Here is a 23,994-nt window from a genome sequence, read left to right on the forward strand (position 1 = left end):
CTTCCCTCTATCAGCCCCCTTCCCTATATGCAGAGTAGCATCTAGGCGCTTTTATATACGCCGGCAGAATTCTCCGTACTTCAGTAAAGAGCTTTATTTTCTCTTTCTGAGCACCTATACGTATGCTTTCTTTTTTTTTCGCTCTAATAAATGCGTTGTATTATCATAAGTTCAGTAAAATTAGAATCGATTTCGTAATATCTCTTCCGAAACGTTTCTTTCTTTACTTTTTACGACTTTCGATTGTACTTACGCCGTTTCACCAATCTCGTGCGCACAGTTGTCATTTCTTCAGTAATTAACGCATTCATTTGCTCGGTACCTCGTACGCTTCCGTCTGTATGGTATAAAATTTAAATCTTCTCGTTCTTGGTTCTCAGAAAAGAAAGTTGTCGGTCTCTTCGTTTCCCGCGCGGAACTTCCGGAATTTACTTACTCCCGAAGGTGCTTGTCTGCTCGCTGCGGTAATTGTCGGTGGCTAAAAAGAAAAGAAAAAAAAAACAATGAAAAGCGAGACCTCATTACTTTAAACCGCACTTCGGTTGCCGTATCTTTTGACAGGGTCGCGACCCCTCGAGCTCAGCTACGTCGAAGCTCTTCCAGTCGGTTTAATCGTAAGCCGACATAATTCCGGGAACGCAGCTTCCGCCTCCGCGCGGCGCAACACCGAGACAAAAAAAAAAGAGAGAGAGAGAGAGAAAGAAAACAAGGCATTGCTCATGAAAGTAGGAAAGTTATGTAACGACAAAACGCCTTGAGAGCTGCGTACTTACTGGAAGATACGGAACGAGAAAAGAGAGAGGGAGAGAGAGATGGGATATAATAACACTAACTGCACGAGCGAGCGATGTCTGGCTTGCTTCATAGTGTTGCTGCGAAGAGCTCGGTATCGGTCGGTACGTTGCGGCCCGCCCAGTGGGCGTCAGGTGTTTCGATAAGCGCTCGCAGAGGCCTGGCGGCGTAGCGAATGTGAAACGGTGGCTGTACTGGCCGCTCCTTGTGTTGCTCGCGCACGTACGGACTCGCCACACGCCCACACTTGTATGGCGCAACGGCACACCGCAGGCTAACTGCGTACGGTCTCGTCAGAACACGGCAAAGTGCACCTTCGAGTGCCCGAATTGAACACACAAAAAAAAGAAAGAAGAAGATACGATTGAGAGAGAGAGAGAGAGAGAGGGGGGGGGGGGCACGTACAGTGCGTTCTAGTAACGACGGAGCGTTCTTAACGCGATGGGACGGACGGCTGGCTTCATGCGTAGAGCAACTCACCCGCGCCGTTTTGTTACGAAAACAGTGCAGCGATGCGGGGGCCTCATTTCGCAATACACCAGATAGCGATGATTCCATTGGTTCGCTGCCGTCGGGAGTGTTGACCAATGACGAGAACCCTATAGAACCCCGATAAGCGGCTCGAGCGGCATCTTACTGGCGGTCTTTTTTGATGCATTTCGGAAAGCATCGCTGCAAACTAATCCTTAGCTTCCTCGTTGTCTCAGTGTAAGTCGCGTGTACTTTGCAGGCTGCATTCTGCATAGCCGTGCTGTCGACTGTAAGCAAAGTTGTCTCGGTGCGCAGTCTACGTATGCATATGCCCAATGAGTCTGAAGCCTGTTCGCCACTGTTACCTCGATGTCCACTGTCGATGAGTTGATAGAAATATCCCTTGATAACTCAGTCAATTTCTATGAGGATCACGTTGAAGGCCGGTAGTCTGCGGTTGGCTCAGGCATGGCTTCGCCGTCCGCTACCGCTGCACGCTTTTTCAGAGGCGTGTGTGTATGTATACAGCCAGGTCTTTGATAGCGCGGTCCGGTGAGCGTGCGGTTCCTTGCCATGCTCGGGCTCGTCGGCTAAGCAGATGATATGGCTTATTTCCCCGGCTCTGCCTTTCGTTCCATTTCTTCCTTTTTTTTTCTTTTCATATTTTTCTCAGTCTCTTTGCTTCGTTTCTTGCCAAGGCGGCTGCCGAGGTTGCGCTGCGGATTCTCATTGACGATAACGCGAGCCGACGGCCCAGACCAGGTGCTTGCCGGCTGCTCCGGCCTCGCTGCGGCTTCTCTAGGCAGCGGCGAGTGTATGGGTACGTGGGGCACTTTGTGTGCTGTACGGGCGCGGATCGAGGAACCGCACCTGTGCGGTCGTGCGCTTCTCCTTTCTTTTATTTTATTTCTGTATTTATTTATTATTTTTCGTACCGCTTTACCTTGTACGACCATGGTTTCTATCCAGCAGTCCCGAATAACGCGCAAGTTCCTTGCGAAGTGCTTTAATAGCCTTTCTGTTTGGGGGCTTTTTTAAGTCAGTATCTGCGTTTCTTTTTGCCTTGCTCTAACTTGCCTACGTGTTGTTGTTGTTGTTGTTTTTTCCGTCTGTATTATTCTTGTATTTGATAACCTGGCCGAAGTTGATATCTGCGTGAGCTTCACTACACCACTAAGAAGTTTCTGCTCGATAATGCAGCCGCTTCTTAAAAAAAAAAACAAAAAAACAAGCGCTTACTTGGTGAACTCTTATCAGCTTAAGTCGAACCTATTGTTCAGCAATCTCCACTTTTGGCTGTGCCCACTAATGGGGTCATGTATAGCTGTCTGCGCCCGAGTTCTTTTGCACAGGTGCGGCATTCTGTTCTCTCTCTCTCTTTTTTTTTTTTTTTTTTTTTGAAGAAGAAGCGCTTCATTTGGTTTAACGCGTACCTTAAAGAAAGCAAATCCACCTGAGGTACTTTAGTTCTTGCTAAGAGATAGAGAGAAGTAAACGCTTATTTTTTGGAAACGGTGTTCAGAGAGGAAGCGAAAGATCGTATATTTCACGCGCCATGGTGAACACACAATTATAGAGTATAACATTCCAGAACATACGTGCTTTTCAAGTTTCAAGTGTCTTGGAACTTGAACGTGTGCTCTTGCTGCCGACGGCCCTTGCTTCGTCTTGTTAGGCACGGAAAAACGCTCTGTAGTGAACCAGAACCTTGCGCTTTTGTATTTGTTATTGTTCTTGTGTTCTCGTTTGCGCGCGATGTGTAGCTTAAACAAGAGCGCCTCTTCTAAGTTGGTACGGGCAACGATAAGTACGTCGGTCGCTTCGTGTCTCTAAAGTAGCCTTGTTACAGTCGCTTATTGCCATCACCTATACTTTTGTTATTGCCTCTGACACACTATTTGCTTTCCATCGTCGCAGCTTTCGCGCTTTTTTTCTTTTTATGTCATTTTTTCGTATCCTTCTTTTCCCATCTGTTGCATCTGGAGTTGCCATTCGCGAAAGCATCGGAGCCACTTGGCAGGGACTAACAAGAATCGGCCCTGCGGCGCTGTCTCGCGAAAGAGTGCAGCGACGCGGTTTTATTGTTTTTGCGTCTCGCTTGTAGGCTCGAATTCCCATAAACGTGCATGTATATAGAAGAGAAAAAAAAAAAACAATTGCCTCGACATACACTTCGCGTTTGCGAGAGGATGCAGAAAAAAAAAAAGAACATCACGAAAACGTCGACGTTGACGTTTTCCAGAACGCAGCGGGAACATAGTAGCAGCAACAGGCTTTTTCCCTGCCGCCTCGGAGTTGCAGCAGGCAAGCGTTGGGACAAATTGAGACAACGCGAAAAGAACAAAATCCGAAAAGAAAAATACTGGGCGAGAAAAAGAAGAAAAACCGCGAAGAAAGTGAAAGAATGGCGAAAACACGGGCACACCGCGAGGCACGCCGGTGGCAACGGCTGCGGAGAGCGGTGGCTGCTGCGTTCAACAGAAGAGGACGGGAATTCGTTGCTGGCTTGCCTGCCTGCCTGGATGGCTGGCTACTCGAGGTCGCTTGCTCGGGACGGCGCGGGAGATTGGTTTTCTGAAATGCAAACTGGGCGCTAGAGAAGGAGCAAGGTTTTGAACACGAAAAAGATAGGATGGGCCAACATTAACAATATTTAAAGAATAAAAAAAAAAAGATGACAACGGAGGGCATGCACGCAACCGTATCAATGCTGGTGCGGCACACGCTTCATTTTGGTGCAGCGTCGTCAAGAGGCACTCGCCTGTGCCGTGCGGTCCTTCAAGCGGTCTCTCAATCTCTGCTAGCCGTGCCCCCTTCTCCGCAGTGTCTCTTCGCTTAAATTTTCTCGATATTTCCTTCATTTCCGCGGCAGTTTTTTCTCCGAGAGTTTGCAGCTGGCTCGCTTGGTGTTCTTTAGAAGCACTTGTTCACAGTCGCTATTGAAACATAAACGAAAAACAAAGTAAGATGGTGCAGGTTTTCGCGTATAGAGAACGACGCATCCTTATGGAAGGGTGTTTATTGCGGTCGCGCAGTTCAGTCGCTAATTAGCGTCCGGTTCCGGGCCTCTGTGGTGCTTTCTCGTAGTTTTGGACGTTTGGGAAGGGCGATGCATATTTTTGGCATCTGATGTAGCCCCGTAAACAAAAATGGTTGCTTGTTTTACGTTGCAGGGACATGACTGGTATTTCCGTTGTTTCCTTCGAACGGTGCGGTGTTGCTCCAATCGCTGTGCGACGGCCAGTTATGGCAAAAGAGTGCCAGTATATAAAAGTCGCGAAGTGGCAGTTTAGAGGGGAAGGATTCAACTCGGAACGAAACCACTTAATTCTTTCCGAAACTACATAGATGTGGATCGAGTGTGAAGTACGAAACACTAGTACGAGACGTAAGTAACTAGTCGCTTCGTCGCCTTACAAGCGTGCATGTGGTGGTGCACCCTTTACAGGGTGCTACATACACTGTTTCGTTTTGTCGCTTACCACAGCGCTTCTTCGGTTTCGTTCTCAACTTTTGATTTTACATAACTTGTCAAATGAATACTATGATACGCGCTTGGTCCATTGTTTATTTTTTTGTATAGGTTCATTACCTATGGTTAGTCTTGCTAACGCATGGGTTAGCAAGACTCAATGGCAAAGTACATTAAGTACCATACGTTGAAGCCGTTGTATGTTTGCCCTCTAAGTCATTCCTAGCGCTTGTTGTCCATGGTCCTCATTTGTCATTTTTACCGATTGCTCGTTAACCACTGTCGCTTCTTGGTATAAATAAACTGTCCCCCATTACTTTGCGTGTTGGCAAGTATCAGAATATTTAAAATTGCATACTTTTGTCGCACGGGGCTATAACTTTAGTAAAGCTGAACCTCAGATACTTCCTACTGTAGATTGATTGGTAACAAAAAAAAAAAACAAATACGAAGCCGCAGTTACGTATGATGTAGCATCTTACGCCGTGGCTGATATTTGGTGCATTTATAGTCTCGCGCCCCCATAATGTGAAGTAGTTCACCAAATAAATGAGTCGAGGATACGCTGTTTTCTACTCGAAAAAATATTTTTTCTACCTGCAGTCTCTCGCCGAACCGCTCCTCTTGGAACCTTCGTGCGCCAAGTGCGGCGTTCTCGTTGCCCGGCTGTGTCGCGCAGCCATATATTAATTGGCTAAATTGCGATACCTTTCTTTCTACGCTTTCTGTAAACGCTCGGACAGGTTAAGTGACTCGGCTGATGCCGACTGCAGCTCCCTAATGCCGACAGCGACGCAGCGTTTCTCATTACTTTGTTCCCCCGGATTACACTTTTGATTCGCTTAACCTAGACTGATCGCACCAAAGCGTTTGCGCAAAACAAGTTGTCGAGAAAGGTGGACGATAAAAAACGAGTAGCGACGTCGAACAATTAACGCGTCCGCGTTTCTCGGCAAAACAGAACCAAAATTTAAAAAAAAAAAGACTATAGAAAGACGGGGAAAAGCGCAGTTTCGTGCAGAAGTGAAGTAACATGTCCTCTTTGCATAAAACAAAAGGAACCGCGGGCGGAGATAAAGAGTGGCAAGCACAAAGTCGAAGCGAACCTTGCTCTGCCGCACGCACTGAGAGGGGGGCAAACCTAATCAGGGGACCCTTGTCCTGAACTAGTCACAAATTAGCGCGTTGCCTTGTCGCGTAACGAGTAAAAATAAAGAGACGAAAACTCGGGAATGGCGGTGGCGCGTGGAAATAGTACGAGATGCGAAGCTAGAAAAAAGAAATTAAAATACAAAGAACGAAGGAAGAAAAGAAGAGTGTCCCGGTAAGGGAGAGAAAAAAAAGAGAAACAAACGATCGCCGGAATGGCTGACGGTGGCGAACAAACTCCGGCACGATCTAGTTTCTCCCCTAGCATGGCAAAGGGCACGGCGTACAATGAAATAGTGCGGGAGGACCGAGTTGAGGGTGTAGCAGGGGAGCGAGAGGGATGGAGAAGCTAGTTAAGGTTGTACCCTATGTACCGATATAATACGGGGCACCGTTGTGAAGGCGTAAGCTGGCACCGCGAGCCTTACGTACAGGTACCGGTACGCGCGCAGCTCTAGCCGTTTTCGCGATAGTCCAGTTTGTTATCGTTCGTCTAATATGATTGGCTGACTATACGAAGGCACCGAGCAATCGTGAACTACTCTACCTTATCTGAGAGTTGTAATTCGTGCGTTTTATCCGCTGATTGGCCCCCGCCGCCTCTGTTGCTGCCGCGGCGTTGTACGGTTTAAGTTATACCCGTTATAGATGGCGTTAGTGAGGGGGGGTGGGGGGGGAGTGATACGACATGGAGTGAGAGCGGTAATAAAGGAAGTAGTACCCAGAGTTTGGATGAGAAGGGAATTAGGGTGGGTGTGAGTGGGAGAGTGTAGAGAAGGGAGAGAAGGGGGCGAGTGACTAGAATGGTAGAAGCTTATTGCAGAGAAGGTGGGAATGAAGATGAAAAAGAGACGGTGAGGGGGAAGAGCAAGCGGGTTCTTTTCCTCCGCTCGACTTCCTAATTATTATTGATGCCGACATCGCTACCTCTTTCTTTAATCGCTTTCTCGCTCGGCCTTACCCTCCCCCACCCACCACCCCTCCTAGTACACGCACGCGCGTACACGCACTAACGCAATGCTAGGTTTGCCGTGTTCATTTATTGATTCTCTCGGGCGCGCCACCCTCTCGCGTGTTTTCTTTTGGGGCGGAAAACTGGCTCCGTGGTATTATGCCGTCTTCCAACCCTCCCTTACCCTCCTCCCTCCCGCTGCCAGCTATTCGTGTTTCCTACACTTGATGCTACGCTTCCTATTGTAGCGTGTCGCCTTCTAACTTGTTTTTTGGCCTTTGCCATAGTAATTTGTTCCTGACTTCTTTCTTGCATCGCGTTTTCTTCTTTTTTCTTATCTCTGTATCCCGTGCGCGCGCAAATCTCGTCCATGTCGCCGCCTTGTGTTTACCGAGCCCTGTATCCGCTGCTTGCCTCGTCTGCGTTATCCTTTCTTCTCATTAGCTTGCTTCTTCTCATTCTCTGCTTATCCTTTTTTTTTTTCTTCCATTGTCTTTCGTCGCTCGTTCTGAGCCAGTGTTCAAGGCTCGAGCTGTTCCTAATTAACGGAAACTTCGGAATCTAATTTCAAATTTCCGACTCTCTGGGCCCCCTCCGATCACGATGAAGGCTAGCGTGCGGAGACTGCAGCCCGCCTTTGCGTCTTTTTTTGCTGCTCGACGATCCGGTTCTTTCTGTTTGCCATCGCGCGACTCTTCGAAATGCGCCGTCGCGTTGCCTCGACTTCGCGTTTCATCTGCGTAGCATTGTCTCGACTTCGTGGCAGCCTGCCGCTTCGTTAAAACGACGCTCGCGGCAATGGGGCGTGCTCGAGTTTCGAGTCCGTTCGTTTGTTCGTTAGCTTATTTGTTTGTTTGCTTGTTTTTTGTTGGTTTGTTTGTTTGTTTGTTCCCTGCTTATCTTGCACTGTTGTTGGCGGCCCCCTCAGTGGCGGCGCAGACAAAACCGCACGTCTGTATATCGTACGTGTTTCATTCCGTATCTGACAATTTCTTTTTTTTTTTTTTGATATCGATACGGAGCCGATGGTCGTAGTTTTTGTTCTCCTAATCTCACTTTCCCGCCTTCCCCTCATCATCGTCTCTCTCTTCTATAATTCGTCGCTTTCTATTTACCTATTTACTTGTTCCAGCAGCGAAGTGATTGTTCCTCAATTCACCGCCAAACGCGAGCGATCTCGCCATCGTGACTCGTGCTATTAGCGACGTTTGCCGACTGTGTCGACGTTCTTGTGATTACCGACGACGTCGATGATGATGTTTATGATAGCGTTGTCCCGCCACGGTGGTCTAGTGGTTATGGCGCTCGACTGCTGACCCGAAGGTCGCGGGATCGAATCCCGGCCGCGGCGGCAGCATTTTCGATGGGGGCGAAAATGTTTGAGGCCCGTGTACTTAGATTTAGGTGCACGTTAAAGAACCCCAGGTGGTCGAAATTTCCGGAGCCCTCCACTACGGCGTCTCTCATAATCATATAGTGGTTTTGGGACGTTAAGCCCCACATATTATTATTATTATTACGATAGCGTTTGCATTTCTTCGCTGTTCGCTGCGCCAACATTCGCGTTCTACGTGCGTCCTTGCGTAATTTGTTACTGGAATTTACTCGGCTTATTTCACCCCTGCGCTCACGCAAACACGGCTGCGCTTATTGCAGACAATTGCGAAATTCACTTGAGAAATGCAGCCTCGGTTCGGTCATGCTATGGCGTGCTTTCGAGAACTGTCAGTGCCTGCCTGTATGCGCCCGCTAGCAGTTCTCCGTCCCCCCCCCCCTCTTTTTTTTTTTTTTTTTTTGAATTCTACGCTCCGTTACAAGTCCACACTCTAAGCCTACGCTCCGCTTGTGTCGTCCGTCCCTGGCTAAGTGTGCGCCATTCCACTCCCGTTACAAAGCTCAGTGTGGATCTTGTGATCAGAAAATAAGAGCGATAAGATCGCGAGAAGAAATGACAGACGCCGCAGGTGCTTCCTGATTTCTATCGTACCGTTTACCTCCAGTATTCGTACGATCTACTAAAGAGTTCCTTTTTTTTTTTTTTTTCACCACAACGTTTGCCGTTGACTCAGTCATCATGGTATGGCAGAGCGGCCGTTTACTTCGCACTCGCGCAGAGCCACACGGTTATCGTCGTCTGTCATTGTTCCCACCCAAACGTCATTATTTTACAGTATGAAAACTTACTTTGCCTGTGTGTTTCTTTTTTATTATATTCCGTGGTACAAGGCCTAAAATTTGTGTTGAACAAGTTTAAAAAACGGTGAGCACGTAACAACAGAGAGCTGGCCTCCCACTGTTCGAAAGACGGTGCTGCGCGGACGTCAGTCATGCCAGCGACGCGTTTTAAAAAGATTGCTTCGCAGCGACGAGGGAACGAAAAGAAGTCGACGCTCACCAAACATAAAAGCGAATCGAAAGGAGGGCGAAATCGGGGACAGTTCGTTGAAGAACAGTCGCCATTTCTAGTTCCCACTGTTCGCTTCGACGCTTTTATTTGGCTCTCGGAGAACAGCTACAGTTTACCTCCCTCTCCCTCTACTTTTCTCGTTGACATTTTTTTTTCTCTTCCCCCCGTTCGCGGTGGGGCAAACGGGAAGAGAAGGAGGCAAGGGCTCGAGAGCAGAGCACTTCATATCACAGCGCTCAAGATTTAACGAGCTCCTCTAGTCTGCGGAGTCCTTCGCTCGTCGTCTGAAGTGCACTGGACTCTTTTCTTGTCCTCTTCTTTTTCTTTTTTCTTTCTTTCTTTTTTTTGCGATCGGAAGGAAGCCTGGTGCAGCGCTCGTCGAGCAAACCGCGCCCCGCCGCTCTTCAACCAAAAATATCTCCGATAACAAGATGGGCGCCCCGCTAGTAACGAAGCGATTTCATTATGCAAGCTGTCAAATGAAGCCCACCGGGCCATCCTTTTTTCTTTTTGCCAGCGCGCGTCTCTTCGACGCGACCGTTCTTCCGTCAAGCTGAAAAGCTGAGCAGCGACCGTCATCAGCGCCTCTCCCTGCCTCGTGCGTAGAGTCTTCTCACACTTTGCCGCTGCTTCTCTACTCGAGTTTGCGCTGTCGGGAAAGAAGACTTCAAAATAAAACCGAGCGAAGTGGTAGCAAAGTGCGCGAGTGCGTGCCCGAAAAAAGGCCAGGCGGAAGGCACCGCGCTTCAGAAGCGCCGCTTCATTGCATTCGGCCTTCCTTGATGACGTGCACATCGGCGTATATAGGCCCTAACGAGGACCGGAAGGGCGGCCTTGCCGGTATGCGTACAGTACTACGGATCGCTGATAACCTACTCATGAGTATAACATTAAGGGGGCGACCTAATCGGTGGCTCAAGGTGCGCGCAGTTGATATTAGCCAATCAACGCTAGCGTCGCGGAACCGGTGACACGTTCTCCGATACGTGATTTCTCGCTCGTTTTCACATCACATCTCCTCCTGCTTCCTTCATTTTTTGCTCGACCGGGTCTTCGACATGGTGCGCGCAGTTTAGCAGCATCTGCGGCAAGCATTGAGAAGCGCTTCGCGAATACGTCGCGTGGGGACCTGCCTTCGCTGTTAGCTCGCCCTTAGCTGGCAGGGCCGGGCGTTCCTAAACTTTTGATCGCACACAGTTCCCCACTCTTGCTAGCTAGTTTTGCTTCGTTACTGCCCGGGTGCTCTTAACAACGCTCTTTCTCTCCTGCGACCCGTCTCCTCTTCGCTTCTCGCTGTCCTTGCGCCTTCTTCCGATCCTTAACTCGCAGTGCGCCCAACTTGCGCTGGCGTTAAGACGATGGCGCTAACGAGAGAGCCACACGCACTCACCGTTCTCGGTCTTCGTGCCGCTTCCCTCACCTCCTTCGCTGCGTTCATTGGCTGTCCGCCTTTTTCGCGCGCTAGGGCGGCCGCTTCGTCTTCTTCTCCTCCGAGACAGCTGGACGGGGGCCGCGCACGCGCGGGAAGAAAAACGTCGTTTACAGATCAAATGAGTCATTAGCGCTGTTGGGAAACCTCGAGACGAATTAGGAGGACGGTCCAAAACAGCGTCAAGTACACGCACTGCCCGCTGAACCGACCCCAAGAGTGAGCACGATGGCTGCCGGCTGCGAGCTGCTTCCAAGAAGATCGAGAGAAAACGCTAAAGAAAAAGCAAACGCTACAAGCAGTAATATCACCAGTGACACAAAACGGTAAGAAAAAAAAGAAAGAAGTAGGAAGAAAACAGTGCGCGAAAGAAACACAGTGCAGGCACTGGAACCGATCAGCGGTGGCGATCTTAATTTGCGTGTTTAGGAAACGACTCCTCTGAGGGGCGCATTAGCGCGGGCGGCCTTTAATTACCGGCGTTGAAACAAGCGCACGCGACGTTAGCCAGACGGTGTAAGAAGGAAGGAGGGCGCGTAGCACCGGGCGCTCGCACTGGGCGAAGCGATCGCGGAAGTGAAAAAAAAAAGAGAAGAGAAAACGTACGAGGGAGTGGAGAAAAAGGTCGCGTTTCAATTGGTAATTCGTCTTCATTTTCCCGGCCATAGCAGCAGTGACGACGGCGGCGACGACGACCGGGTCGCGTATTGTATTCCCGATTCACGAAGGCGGCATGCATTATTAGGTTGAAGCTCGTTAGGCCATCAGCAGTCGCGTTTGTAAGGGTGAGCGGTGCTCGCCCATTGGCCACCGCTGTTGCTTCTTTTTGTTCCGCGGTAATTTTCCGCCTGCCGCACACGTGGCGCTTATTGCCGCCAACCTCTTCCCCCTCCCCTTTCCTCCTTCCTCCCATCCGATGTTTTTGCCCTTCCGTCGGAAGAGCGAAGTCGTGCTCTTGGACGACCTCCGGGATTTTAGCCCGCGAGTCGGATAGGATACCTGTGTAGCGTTACCTGGTCGCGCGCACCCGCCGTTCGAGCTAATTGAGCCTCGTTGTGCTGCAAGTAGCGGAACAGCAACCGTGAGCTTGGTCGACTATCCCGCGAGCGCAACCGCCTCGCTCGCAGGCGCCCGTTGCGTTTGGTGTTTCCGGCGTGCGATTCACGCGTTGAGGGCAAAGAGAGGTGAAAGTGAATTGTATACGCTTTCTTACGCATTCTCTACTTTAACTACAGCTTTCCGGGCGTTCCAGGGCATCTGCGGGTTTGTGTTCTAGAGTAATAAAAGATGTTGTTATTAACGGTAGATGTTTGAATATTGTACCGTACGTGACGTTTTGTGGCGACATGGCTTGGGTTTTCGCGTGCTGTTCGTCTCGCGGGAAACCGCAGCTCACTTATCTGCTGGATGTTCGTGCACTGTGGGCTGTACTTGCGTGACGTGTTTATCTCTGAGCGTGTGACGTCGTCTTTGTGTACTGACGGAGGGAATGACTACCCGATATGAAGATAGGCTGCACCGTCGCTTTCGTTTCAGCATTCGTTACTTTTGCATGGCCAGCTTCGGTGGAATAGTTCGACACGATTGTCATGGCTAGCTTAGATATTTTATGCGATTTTTAGATTCATGTGTGCATCTATTCAGATTCTGTAAGACTTTTTAAACTTGGTTTTTCGTTTCGCCGCGAAAACATTCGTTAGAAGCGATTATGACGCCCTGTGTCTCGCGCATGATCAGTAGAATAGTGGAAATGTGGTCATTTTATAATAAGCGTACGTCCCATGTTTCCCAACCGTCTTATACTTTTTTGCGCTTTTGTATTGTCAAGCAATACGCGATGCTAAAAAACTGCAGCACGGCCGTGCCTTGTCCTTGCTGTACCAGCCGGTCCTCTCAGACGAAACACGAAACAGGATAACGCTGTCCTGCCGTCCTTCTTACAACGTAAACGACGTTTAACGGCAAGAAAGCCCAATTAAGTTACGGCCGAGAAAGTGCTCGGCTATTACGCCCTCTGCCCCCCCCCCCCCCCCCCCATTATGCGGCGTGTTGAAGCGCGCGAGTTTTTAATTCCTCGTACTTGGACTCGGGAGGGCATCTCTGGGCCTTGAAGAACAGGCAGACTTTGTTTTCATGGAGCCCGCCTGCACAGCAGGCGGCGTCGCGCACTCGCGCCCGCGGGCGGGTATCATTACCGCTCTTGGTGTTGTTTTCTTTTCGTTTCTCCTTTTCCTTCGCTTCTCAACATTCTCACATGAATTGCTGCGTCGCTATAGCGTTTAAAACTGAGTGGAAGGTCGCGGCGAAATGCTGGGTGCCTTCGCTTTAACCCTTTAAGCCCTGGATTTTTTATTTTGGTCGGGGACATTTTTTGTGCTTGTTTTCCTAATAGTGATGACCCAGAAGACCACAAATGAAAAATTGAGCCAGTGGTGCAAGTATTAATCAATTTACAGGCGTGACATCAAATTAGGTCATCGGGGCTCAGCGGTTGTGAAATGAGAAAAACGGCATCTTTTTTCCTGCTATTCACTAGAGTACACAAAATGTGAACCACGTCTCATTTTTCAGTGTGATACTCATTGAAACGACTTCGGTAAGTCGACCCGAAAATTGCGCTTAGCCGCCTCAGCTGACCAGCCTCGGCGTCACCCATGACTTCGGTCAAGTTTCTTCTTCTTTGTGGCTCCCAGCTCCGCAAGCATGTCACCATTTTGGTGTCAATCGCAGTGGGGATCATTGAAGAAGTATTCCCCCACGAATGCGCAGTTTTGGTTTCATTTCCGAGGTGCTAGAGGAAATGTTGTGTGATGGTGTCAATTGACACCGCCAGGGCCGAAAGGGACCTGAGCGGGCAACACGTGCGCCATTCTGCCTGCAAAGCAGCGCTGCGTTATCGCTGCAGCCCCGTAGCTGCCTGGAACGATTCATCATTTTCAACGGTGGTTTTAGCGGAACTCTCGCTTTTCTTTGACACATATCCTGCCTTATCCTTTTCTTTTTCCTTTGTCTCCCTAGAGTGGAACGGCAAGATTCAGTGACGTCGGTCTCAGTATTACTTTTCCCGGCTTTGACTTTTATGGGGCATAGCGCGCGCTTGTTCGTTGTGTGTGTGTGTGTGTGTGTGTTTGTGTGTGTGTTATTGGGAGATGTGTGCGTGCATACTGTAATACGTTTTGACGAGCCTCTTCCCGCTTTGTTCTGAATTGCATTTTGACGCTCGTCTTTAGCGGTCTGTTGTTGAGACTCACAGCTTTGGTTTTTCATTCTTTCTCTAGTATACAGCGTATAACTAGTTACCTAGGGGATCGGCGTAAAGGCACAGAAAGCCTGAGAGAATGCCGATCGCCTGCTTACACACATGAGAATAACCAGTCATACATGAATATAAGACAGACGTTGGAAAAGAAAAGACATCACGATTTTTAAAGAAGTCATGTCACTAGATACATTGAGATTTCTCGTTCTACTGCATGTTTGCTAAGAACCTGTGAACTGTTTAACGCGTTGCGCATAATGTTAACAGGACTGGCGCCTGGGTTCATTCCGCGTGCCTTGTCACAAATGTAGCACATACTATATCTATTGTGCAATATGAACGCAACGCAGTCTCTGTTCTCCAGCTTAATATTCTTCCTCCCCTGTCCTTTCCCCCTTTTTTCTCCCTCTCGCAGGGATGACCGCGTGAACCGTGAAGGCTGAACACTCTCTCTCACTCTCTTTCTTCCCTCACCTCAACGCTGGTTCCCTCGTGCTACGTCACTTTCTACGCTGCCGCTGAGGTGAGTAATGGCTACCCACTGCATGTGTTCTCACTCGCCAAAACTGTCGGAAAAAAGTTCCAAGTTGGGAAAAAAATCAAAACGAAAAGAGACCCATCAAATAGTCGTGCACCAACCAGGCTGTTGTAAATCTCCACTCATTATAAAAACCGGTTCCATCCTGTCCGCACTAGCAGTGTTCGATGTAAGCGGACCTCGCGTGCTAGCCGGATAGTCTGCTGTTGTGTGATGGTACTTTCGGCTGGACGCCCCCTCGCTCTAACTCGGACTACAACAATGCGGCGCCCGCTCTTAATCCGAGCCAGAGAACGCGCGTCCGAGCCGAACGTGCACACTTGGCGGAGTAATCGGAGGCCGGAAGAGGAAACGCGTCACTGCTGCTTCTGGTGCACAGAAACAAGGCGCACTGGCGCCGATGAACAGCCGCTCACGCAGCCGTGGCGTGACGTCACGCCAGGACTAAAGCTGCAGGGGTCACGTGATCAGATCTCGACCTCGCTTCCGAGGTCGGAGGTGCGAGTGCCCTGAGCTGGAGCGTGGTGCTCTGAAAGAACCAACAAAATCTCTTACGGAGCGCTCGATTTCGACCATTCGAATGTGACGCGTGTCGCGAGAGTGCGCTATTCATCGTTCGAGAACGACCAGTTGAATCTATCACGTGAATGAATAGAATCTCCCCCTCAATGTCACGAGGTCATTCGTTAGTTGCACGCTTCGCTTCTTTCCTCCAGGTTGCGTGGTCGTGGTTACCGAGTCTCACGCTTGACCTTACTGAACCTTGGCCACCGGCGTTCGTGCTCCATCCGGGACAGACCTCGCAGCTGCGTGCGCTGAAAACTCGTGCACGAAGCGGCGGTAAGGTCACGTCGCCTCGCGGTCACTCCGCTCCAGCTCACGCCGCCCACGCTGCAAGCGCTAACGATATAAGGCCTCGTCTCCATGACGACGATCCTCAGTCAACCTCGCGCGCTAGCACGGGCTTATGTATTTGACGTCGCCTCACATTGGCATTCGATCGGTCGTTGTGTGCGTGCTCCTCTAAATAGACAATAATTCGCACGCACCGCGTCCTCGCAGGAAACCGATTTTTGGAAACGTTTAAACGTGTTCGTTTCCCAAACGGGCTTCTTTGTGGCTTGAAAAACTGAGCTATTTTGATACGCGTTTGCTGCGCGGTACTGGTATCGTCCTTTTTTGTTTCTATGTTAGACAGAGCCAAATGAGTAGCGGGCTCTCGCGAGACGCGTCACATTCGCGTGATCGAAATCGAGCGCTGTGAATAAATTCGGTCGATTCTTTCGAAGCACCACGCTCCAGCTCAAGGCATTCGCACCTCCGATCTCGGAGCGTGACCGAGAAACAACCAACAAACAAAACGAGCCCCTTGAAAAAAAATCCCCTTGTTTTGTTCATTGTTTGTTTCTCTGTATGAATTAGTCTTCCCGTCGCACCTTCGTACTAGAAAGGCGGAGCTCCGTACATTTAGACGTGTAACGTGGGTTTTACGCAGTCGGATCTGTTCGCCTTCTCGGTGTTCGCACGCTTCGCCGGGTGTTGTATTCGTTAGCTCACGCGGACCGAATGTAAGTTCCCCGTAGCTGGAAGGCGTGTCGTATGTAGGCACATCACGGTGTAGGTATTCAAAATACCTGTGCGGCCTCCTTCGCGATCACTGCTGCGCGGTGACAGCTACGCTTAATTTCACTTCACAGTACGAATGAGGGTGAACTCTCCCTCTACCTCTTTCCGTTCTAGTTTTTTGTCAGAGGAAGCGAAGTCGAAAATAAACGAATGTACTCGCTTTCTTTATTGAATATTTGGGGTTGTACGTAAATGTAACGGTCGCATTTGGAACGACATGTATGCATTTTCTGGATGTTCGTGCTGCTACTTTGTCCTCCTAAAATACGCGTGCTAAAAGTTCAAGATAAATGTCGCGCCTCGGAAACTGAACCGAGTTGCCTTCTTTTCTTTTTTTCTTTTCCTGCGCGCGTACGTGCACGTTTTCACCCTGACCTAAACACAACGTCAGTGTACTAACCGAGTACTCAACTATAACTCCGAATGTATCGCCGTGACTGCCAAAGCAAGGAATCGAAACAAAACGCGATATTTGCCTTGCCTAGGAACAGGGCCGAAAGAAACGTAAATCGAGAATGAAACTTGTACAGGTTCTGGCGAACATATTCAAGGCGAGTCGGGGACGTTCTCTCTCTCTCTCGCTCGCTTTTTCTTCAGCGGTCATAGCCGTCCCAGCCATTCACTGCGACCTGTAGAGCCACTACTACCGTCGCGTCGGCTCCTTTCATTGAGCGTTCCGCGTTAGAGTTACTGTATATGCTACATTTTACAGTAACTCTCGACTCCGCGCTGTTGTCGTATCGTTACAGGCCTGTAAAGCGTGCTTTGCCGGCATGGCAGGGGTGTTGTGCGGAGATGCAATTTTCAAAACACCATGGGGCATGGATTTGTTAACAAATGTCGGCAGTGGCAGCGATCGTGATCGTTTAGATATATATATATATATATATATATATATATATATATATATATATATATATATATATATATATTGCGTTCGATGGATAAAAGCGTAATTAGAGCTTCCAGCTTGCATGACTTCGCCGTTCGCCGCCCGTTGCGTTTTTTTTTTTTCTGCGGAGCCACTATACGGGTAACGATACGCTCGCTCGCTTCTTCTGCTGTGCGTCTTGCACTGAGCAGTGCGGAAGAGAAAGGAGAAGCAAAATGATAATGCGAGCGCACGCGAAAACAAGTGTGGCGGGGCAGGGCTGCTGCAGACCCCCCGCCCCGATCCGATTAGCGTGAACGTTATTACGCCGGCTCGTGCGTGGCAGTGCTGCATTAGATCTTGGCCGCCGCCAACCGTACAGGTCTAGTATTCTTTTTCTGCTGCGCCTTTCGCGTGTTGCGCGCTTTTCTGCAGCGCTTGTTGCTTTACCTCTGCGCCGTCTCTCTTTCTCTCTCGGGTTGTTCTTCTTATCGTAGGCGAGTCCAACGGCGTAAGCTCGCACCGGTTCGCAGCCGAGAGATTGGACGGTAGGAAATATCAGAGAATAAAGGAGAAGAAGATAGTTAGAGAGTGTAAGTGGTAATGCTCTGGGAGTGCATTTGGTCCCGTACCGCGCGGAAGCGACTCTTCTCGAAAGTAAAGCGATAGATTAGAGGATACCTTATTAAGGATTCATGGTTCCGAGTTCATTCTTTCCTCTTTTTTTTCGTGTTTCAGCTTCCGTTTTTCCGCTTATGGGATTATCCTTGACTTTCGTTATTTCTTATCCTTCTGTTTTAAGTAACGCCGAAGCTTCTTAGCGTTTCGCCCAAGTGGCGGTAACCTGTAGTGTGCGCGGCGATGTTTTCTCTCGGCGGCCGCAATAAACCTGTTGCGCAACACTGGCGTGTACACGCCGCTCTACGTTAGGACATATTTCCTCATCACCGCAAGCTTAGCCGTTTCTTTCGATATGACTTGTTTTGTTTTTTTTCTCTGTTTTCTGTTTAGCTCACAAGACGCCTTCGGCAAAAGTAGACTGGAGTTCTGTAACTAACCAATAGTAGCGAGGTAAAAGAAAGGGAAGAAAAAGAAACTAAAGTAGTCCGACTTACGGATAAGGTGCACAGCGACGCCGCCTATAACATGTCTGAACATTCTTCATTATTTTTTTTTTTCGGAGGTGTAGGAATATAGCACCGGGCACTCTCGCTGCGTCTTTGTTGCGGACTCCGGGTTTTGCCGTATGGCGAGTAGCAGCGGCAACGGCGGTGGCAGCAGTCGGGCTGCGGTTCTCTGATACGTAAATAATTAACGCGGCCTCGGAAGAATTGAGCGCGTGGAGCACCGCGCCGTGCGAGTTAAGTAATGCAGCAGCAGTAGCAGCCAGAACCTCGCCTCCTTGGATGACGACGCGTGCGGGCCGAGTGTCGGAGAACGCTGTTAAGAAAGGCGCGAATGAATGAATGATGAAGGAAGATAGGAAAACTTCGAGATAAGGAGGGAAGCGCGGGAGCGCACGAAGTATAGAAAAGCTTCAAATGCCGCTCGAGCGGTCAACCTGGGAACGACGTGGCGGCGACGTGTCGCGCTCTAGTGACCGTGTAAGCCTCTAGGTTCTCGCCCTCTCCTGGCTGATGACGACCCAAAAGTGGGCGGTACGTCCTAATGACGACAACGCGGCCATGCCCCTCCCTCTCGTTCTCTTCCTGCGGACAGGCTGCGACAGTCAATAAAATGGTGCCGGTGGGGGATTAAAGCGAGAATGGAAGTTACAAGTACCGTGAGTGAGACCGTCAAAAAAAAATAAATAAAAAGATATGCAGGTACAGCTTAAAAGCACAACTTATTCCATGGAAGCTCTTCAATGGTTCCCCCATTCCCTTCCTCGTCCGTGAGTTCCGTGCGTGGACGACCGATGCCCGTCTGAGAGCGTTTGACGTTGTGAAAAAAAAAAAAAATTAAAGGGAAGCTCGCATGCGGTTTATAATGGCGGCGGGCGCTTCCCGAGGTCCTTAAATTATTGCGACTTTGCTCGACGACGTTGCGCTCGCGTGCGGTTATTACCTCTTGCTTTTTTTTTCTTACGCAGTTTTCGCGAACAATGTGCGTTCCTGTCCTGCTCGTGTTCCCGGTGTTACCCTTCTTCGTCATGCAAGATTCTCTTTGCTTGTTCCTCGGCATAGTTCTGGGTGCTATCGTACTTCGTTAACCTCTTCTTTTTTCCGGTCTTTTCTTTTTCTTCCTCATTTCGTACCAATTTAATTCCTCATACTTCGCATTTATTTTTCTTTTTTCTGCCGCTCTAGGAGGCGCGGCGAAATTGCAAGAAGGGTGTGTTTCAGCCCCCGCCTGATGTAAAGAAAGCAGAAAAAGAATTAAAAGATAAGCAGGCAGGTGGAGGTAAGAAAGCGAAACAAAAGCGGCCCGCTCGCGCGCTGCTGCGCGCGCGTTGTAAAACGCTTATTATTAGCTATTACCGTCATTTCTGGCGCGTGTTCTCGTCGGCGCAGAGCGGCACCCCGGCCAAAAAGCGAGAGCGCGCGCGCGCGCGCGGCGCTTTAGCTAATGCGCGTCCACTGGCTCGTGCTCGTTCGTGCGTGCATAAGCGGTGCGCGCGCGGACCGCGGCATAAGAAGAGGAAGAAGGCGCCTGGTACCCCACTGCGCTCGAGAAAGAGGGTACGAAGAGTAAGGAAGAGGTGCGCTATACTTTCATTATTACGCCAGCCGCGCTCTTCGTGGTTCTGTTGCTGTAGGTGTTTCAGTAGTCGCAACGCGGGCGCGCGCCATGGCTGCAGCGAGGGGGGAGGGGTGAAGTGGGGGGGGGGGGGGGGGGCGTCGTCTCCTCTCTTGATCCCACGAGCTCTTTTCCTTGCCCACCAAATGCTACACACGCCGCAGGTTGCTTTCTTGCGCTTCGTTTTTGCGTCCACCTGAGCGCTTCTCTCTCTCTCTCTCTCTCTCTCTCTCTCTCTCTCTCTCTCTCTGACGTATTTTTTTTTCGACGTGCTAGCTGCCGGGGGCTTTTAAACGTCGCGGCTCGAGCGAGCGTGCCCCAAGCGCCCGTTGGTGTGTACGTAAGCTGGCGCGCCGTTGACGATGATTACTTTTTACGAGTGGGCGCCCTAATACAATTCGGGCCCGGGCCCTCTCCCTTCCTTCCGTCCTTCTCTGCCGCCGTGGCTACGCCGCAGCGGTGTAACGGTCGTAAAAAAGCCGGCGCCGACCACTCTTCCTTTCTTCTTCATTTCTGAGCTACAACCGCTGCTGACCAGCAGCGGAAGAAGGGAGGACATTTTATGTACACTCACACGCGCGTGCGCACACAAACCACCGCAGCCAAGGTCTGTACGCATCCGTGTGTGTATAGCTCACCGACGAAGCTCTACGGCTCTTGCCTGCGTGTACTTTCTCTTGTGGAGGCCTCTTGCGGCCGGTAGGAAATCCGCGCGTTCAGCCCGCGGAGGATTTTCGCTCGCTTCTCTCTCTCCCTCTCTATTTCTCGTTCCCGCGATACCTTTCACTGGCGCCGCGCTTTATAATCTCGTTTTCGAAAATTACAGCCGCCGCCGCCGCCGCTGCTCTACGCGATCCCTGTTCGTCGCATTTACGGTCATTTGTTTTGCGAAGCGCCGAACAATACAGCCTCGTGGTCGTCATACGCCGCTCCTTTATTATTATCCTTACTTCTTTTTTTTTTCGTGCTAGCTCCGAGATAAAGACGCGCGCTCGCGCTTTCATTACTGCCTTCGTAAATGTGAGCCATAACTCGCCTTCATGTGCAAGCGACACATTGATGTGCCGAAAACCCAGCGGAGCGCGTTATCGTGCGGCCGTATAGTACGTTTTATTTCTCATATAGTCTGCGGACCTGGTGAATGCTTTCTTTGTGTCGCTTCCGTGCGGTGCCCTAACGGAGGCTCGGGGAACGTAGCACTCCCGTTCGTTCTTTTCTTCAAGTCGTGATTGCAGGTATACATTCTTTAACACGGTGTTACGCGTTCCGGTGGCTGTTATAAAAGCTGCATGGTGGCTTGATGAGCTTCCAGACTTCTTTGTGATGAGCCCGTCTCGGCCGTCTCACTATTTCGCTGTGGCACTTTCGAAATTGCTGCCTCCAGCTCGGTTGGTTCACACCGCGATCGTTAGAGCGCTTGGCGCTAACTTGCGAAGCGTAACGAACTACGTTGAATGGATTTTTTTTTTTTTATGTTGGAAATGTTCATTTCAACAAAGTGCGCCGCGATGTTCTAGGTATACTACGCGTAATGTCTGCGTGTGGGCTCTTTAACACAACCTGGGCGTCTTAATCGGATGAGTGTTCCGCGCCGTGCGATTATAACAGCAATCAGGGAACTCGTAAGGAGGTAGCAACGCCATATTGCGTTTTTTTTATTCGTTTCGTCCAACTGCGTTCATTCTCGCTTTTTGCGAGCACCTACATGATTCTACTCCGAGGTTCACTTACCGTCCTGTGGCCAAATTTACCGAGATAAGCTTCCTTGTCCGGCATAATTTCATTCGCTCGTAAATCTTTCTCGGATGCGACTGAGTTGAGAGACTGCAAATGTGTAAGGCATCTCGCTCTGTTTTGGCTCTAAAACCAAGCATACGCGAACCTCGACATGGCGAACTCGCGGATAAGGGTAATTATTTGATAAAACTGTAGCGAAGCTTTGGAACTCTGAAGTGGGTCGTCCTCTCCAGCCCCTTCTAGTGGGTTGCCCTCTTCGGAGAGAACGCAGCTCGTGAAGAGAGTCGGCCCCGCCTTGACCGTCGCTGTCGTTCATCTTCACCGAGTGTCCGCCAATAAACATCTTTATAATTTGGTGGAGGTGCTGTGCCCTTCAAACAACTACGGTCAGCATTCGATGCCCTTGGAGCTGCGATCCCGTGCCGCGCCCTCTACCATGACTCAAGATGCCGCCCAGCAAACGCCTCCCCCTGCACCGACATCCTGTCCCGGTGTCCCCCGTATCCGCGACCCTCCTGTTTTCACCGGCGCGGATGGCACCGACGTCGAGGACTGGCTCGCGATTTACGAGCGTGTCAGCGTACCCAATAAATGGGACGAAATAAATACGCCCGAAACTTGCTGAGAAATACTCAAGTAAACCAACGCACTCATTACGAACTGGCCATTGGATATGTCGAACGTTGGGCTTCCGCTGCCGGCAGCAGTGAGCCCTTGGATGTGAAACACCTGCTCCACTCGGCGCTTTCGAACGCACTTTCTGCTGTAATTGTGTTGCGCGGGTACTATGCCGACGGTGAAGGAAATTGGAGGAAGCAGCTATAGGCCTTAGGTCAGGTACAACTTGAAAAAGTCCGGAGAGGCCCCGCCCAAATAACCGAAGCACGGCATCCAATCAACTTCACGACTAGAAAAATAGTCCCGCTCATGCGCTCGGCAATGTCTGCGAACGCGGGGTCCGTCCGGCTCATGACGTCAGTCTGGAGTTCGCGCCCATTGGTGCAGGCTTGTGTTCATGCGCCTTTGAGGCGGAAGCGCTGCAGACATCTAAAGCTGTACCCGGCTATACAGTGTCGCGCATCGAGAACGCCGTTGCCAGTTACGCTGAGAGACAGAAACTGCTTACTTAAACGCGTATATTGGTATTTCAGTACACACATGTATTCACCCCTCGCTTGTTTTCTTCCACTGAAGGTAGGAAATCATCGTGCAGCGAATGCTGTATGGTACAGTTCAGAGTTTTTGATGTGGCGAGTTACCTGACATATCGAGCCATTGCGAGCGCGTAATCCAGTTCGTTATAACCGGGTTCGTCTCTATGTAGAATGTAAACGCAACAGAAGCTTTCCTTCACCCATTAACCTTGCTGTATGTAAAGGCCCGATTGACCACCGATAAAGAGGCGCGAGGCGCTGGCAAGTTTTACACGTGACTGAAGAAGATCGAGGCGTTCAGTTCTGAGACGTTCGTTTTGTCGCAGTATTTGCGCAGGAATCACTGACACGCTCCGTGTCGTTTTCTTTGTTTCTTTCTAAAGTCCTACCTCTATACCAGCAAGCTGACTCTACCTAAATGGTTTGCGCAGAAGCTACGCGTCGCTCGTGGAGAGTTTTCCAATACCGGGAACAGCCGAAAATAATAACGAACAACATGGCACGGTGCCACTGATGTTCTCCTTCCATTCTGAAGTTCATATGTTTAAAATGAACGAGGGCGTTCGATATTCTGTTTCCTTAATGGCGCTACTTGTATCTGCACGTGTCGACATTGTTCTTTAGCCTTGAAGCTAAATTCAGCTCGGTGAGAGACCGTGCACCAACCACATAGCTCATTCGTGTTGGGATTTAACCCCCCCCCCCCCCCCCCAAAAAAAAAAGAAAGAAAGGACGATAACATATTGCGTGTGCTGAAACGCGCGTAGTATAGGCCAGAGAAGGGAGAAGAAAGGGGTTTGCGGTGACAAGTGCGCGGGGTCGCATTTAGCAACGTGTCGTCGCAAGGAAAGAAAGAAAAAGAGAAAAAGAGAAGCTTTTGTGTTTCGACGCAAGCGCTACAGCTTTGACTGCGACGAGAACCCCAAACAAACGCGCACGTTGTACTTCTCTCGCTTTCTGGAATCGTGCTTCTACCTTCCGCGTTCGACCTTGCGGAGTCTTTCGGGCGAGGATGTGGCTTTGGCACGAATTCAGGTGAAACAGCGAACGCAGCGGTTTTTTTTTTTTTTCATGGCGCGGTGACCTCTTCGCGGAGGTTGGTAATGCGCGCGGACTACAATGGGATCACCCATCCGGGTGTCACAAACAAGACCCGGACAATGAAAGAGAGAGAGAGGGGAGGAAGACACCTGAAGGGGGTCGGTCGTATCTAAAACCGGCGTTGGCAGTGTGTCGAACCGGGGCTCGGGCAAAACCTGCGCGCGCGGTGTGGTGGGCTCGCGTATGTATAACCTCGGCACAAACCGCGACTTCTTTCCCCCCCCCCCCCCCCTTAGCTAACGTGGCACCCAGACGCGAGTTGCACAACTTGGCAGCCGTTGTTTGCTGTTGTGCGGC

The 23,994-nt window shown here is 50.1% G+C and overlaps 1 protein-coding gene across 12 annotated transcripts in view; it reads left to right on the plus strand.

Moving 5' to 3' along the window:
* LOC119394215 (poly(rC)-binding protein 3) overlaps positions 1-23,994 on the plus strand; it is a 434,114-nt gene that overhangs the window by 309,769 nt on the left and 100,351 nt on the right. For 9 of the 12 annotated variants that reach the window (XM_049415707.1, XM_049415699.1, XM_049415705.1 and 6 more), the window contains one exon: positions 14,347-14,454. The exons of the other annotated variants lie outside the window; for them this stretch is intronic. The gene's annotated coding sequence lies outside the window, so the exon portion shown is untranslated. The remainder of the gene's footprint in view (positions 1-14,346; positions 14,455-23,994) is intronic. 12 annotated transcript variants of the gene reach the window in all.

This window comes from Rhipicephalus sanguineus, chromosome 5 (genome assembly GCF_013339695.2).
Source record: "Rhipicephalus sanguineus isolate Rsan-2018 chromosome 5, BIME_Rsan_1.4, whole genome shotgun sequence".
Classification (NCBI taxonomy): domain Eukaryota; kingdom Metazoa; phylum Arthropoda; class Arachnida; order Ixodida; family Ixodidae; genus Rhipicephalus; species Rhipicephalus sanguineus.